This window comes from Arachis ipaensis, chromosome B9 (assembly GCF_059453495.1).
Source record: "Arachis ipaensis isolate K30076 ecotype BB chromosome B9, ASM5945349v1, whole genome shotgun sequence".
NCBI lineage: Eukaryota > Viridiplantae > Streptophyta > Magnoliopsida > Fabales > Fabaceae > Arachis > Arachis ipaensis.
This window is the reverse complement of record NC_142444.1, coordinates 94934499-94936417: the sequence shown is the minus strand read 5'-3', so window position 1 is coordinate 94936417 and position 1919 is coordinate 94934499. Positions and strand designations below refer to the sequence as shown.

Sequence of the window (1919 nt, the reverse complement as noted above, 5' to 3'; positions counted from 1 at the left end):
TCAAACATTGTTTCTCCTATGGCACAGGGGACATGAAAACTCCCTGCATCTTTTCTTTTCGTAGGCAACTGTGGTTGAATGAGGGCACTGCACTCCTTGTTCATCACTATAGTTTGGCCTCCCTTGAGTGAGCTTTTCCTGGAAGCAGCTCCTTCATATACTTGATGTATGCAGGCATTTGTTGAATAGTCTTGATGAATGGTATGTTGACATGCAGAGATGCCAACAAATCTAGAAACCTTGAGTATATCCTCTTCTCCACAGCACCATTGAGTAGTTGGGGAAAAGGTGCATAAAGTCTCAGCAGCTCCTGTTGTGAGATTTCTGGTTCTTGATGATCTTTTTCCTTCTTCTCTACTAAGGTATCTTCAGGTTGTTCTGACATCTTGCTTGGCTTGTCCTCAGTCTCCTTATCACTTATAGTGACCATCTTGCAATCTTCCCATCTTACTTTCTTTGTTTCACCTCTCGGATTCTTCTCAGTGTCACTTGGGAATCCATCTGTGGGTTTGGGAATTTGCTCAGAGAGATATCCCACTTGAGATTCCAACCTCTTGATTGTGTCTCCCTGGTTCTTGAAACTGGCTCGCACTTCCTTCTTAAACACCTTGTTGTCTTGAATCTCCTTGCCTATGCCTTCAAGTAGATTCTCGATCCTTGAGAGTCTGTCATCAAATGATTGTAGATCGTGATTAAAGGTGGAAGGATGAGGTAAGTTATTTTGGTTTTGATGTGGATGTGGAGAGGTGTTGTTATTGGGGTGTTGATATGGTCTAGATGTGAAATGTTGGTGGCTTGCATTGTTGGGATTTGGGCGTCTTTGATCAAGGCTTTGGTCTTATTGATTTCCCCACCCAAAGTTTGGGTGATTCCTCCATCCAGGGTTGTAGGTCTTGGAGTATGGATCATGGTTTTGCCTAGGTGAATTCCCAATGTAGTTGACTTGCTCCTGACTTCCCTCTGCTTCTTCATTCACTCCTTCTTGGGTTGTTGATGAAGTGGAGATTGCTGCTACTTGGTTCCTCTCCATCTTCTTGGTGAGGTCAGCCAGCTGCTGGGTAATGAGCTTGTTTTGGGCCAGCAGAGCATCTACATTATAGCTCCATCACCCCTCTCGTGTTCCCTCTTTCAGAAGCATAGAAGTAGTCATTCTCTACTACAGTTTCAATGACATCTATGGCTTCCTCAATGGTCTTCTTCTTCTTCAAAGATCCTCCAGATGAATGGTCTACTGCCTTCTTTGATTCATATGACAGGCCTTCATAGAAAATGTGCAGCTGCACCCATTCGTTGAACATATCTAGTGGGCACCTCCTTGTTAGGTCCTTAAACCTCTCCCATGCTTCATAAAGAGTCTCACCATCTTGTTGCCTGAAAGTTTGGACCTCAGCTCTCAGCCTATTGATTCGTTGAGGAGGGTAAAATCTTGCTAAGAATTTGTTCACCACATCCTCCCAGGTTGTCAAGCTCTCCTTTGGGAAAGACTCCAGCCACTTGGCTGCCTTATCCTTGAGTGAGAATGGAAATAAGAGCAGTCTATAGGCGTCAGGATGAACACCATTAGACTTCACAGTGTCACATATTCTCAGGAAGGTGGTTAAATGTTGATTGGGGTCTTCTTGGACACTCCCTCCGAACGAACAGTTATTCTAAACAAGGGTGATGAGCTGTGGTTTTAGTTCAAAATTGTTGGCATGGATGGTTGGCTTTTGAATGCTACTTCCACAATTTCCTGGGTTTGGATTGATGTAAGAGCCTAAAACTCTTCTATCCTCCCCAGCATGATTTGCTCGACCTCCTCTGCCATGGTTGTGAGTCTGTTCTTCATGATGGTTTTCCATGTTTTCTTCCATGTTTGGTTCAAAGTATTCCTCCTCTTCCTCAGCACCAACTACTCTTTTTCCTCTTGCTTCCCTTCT

The 1919-nt window shown here is 44.0% G+C and overlaps 1 non-coding gene across 1 annotated transcript; it reads left to right on the top strand.

Moving 5' to 3' along the window:
- Positions 1 to 1293: 1293 nt before the first annotated feature.
- On the top strand, positions 1294 to 1400 carry LOC148545526 (small nucleolar RNA R71). The gene has a single exon (XR_015901240.1). It is a non-coding gene; the product is annotated as a small nucleolar RNA R71 (small nucleolar RNA).
- Positions 1401 to 1919: the final 519 nt, after the last annotated feature.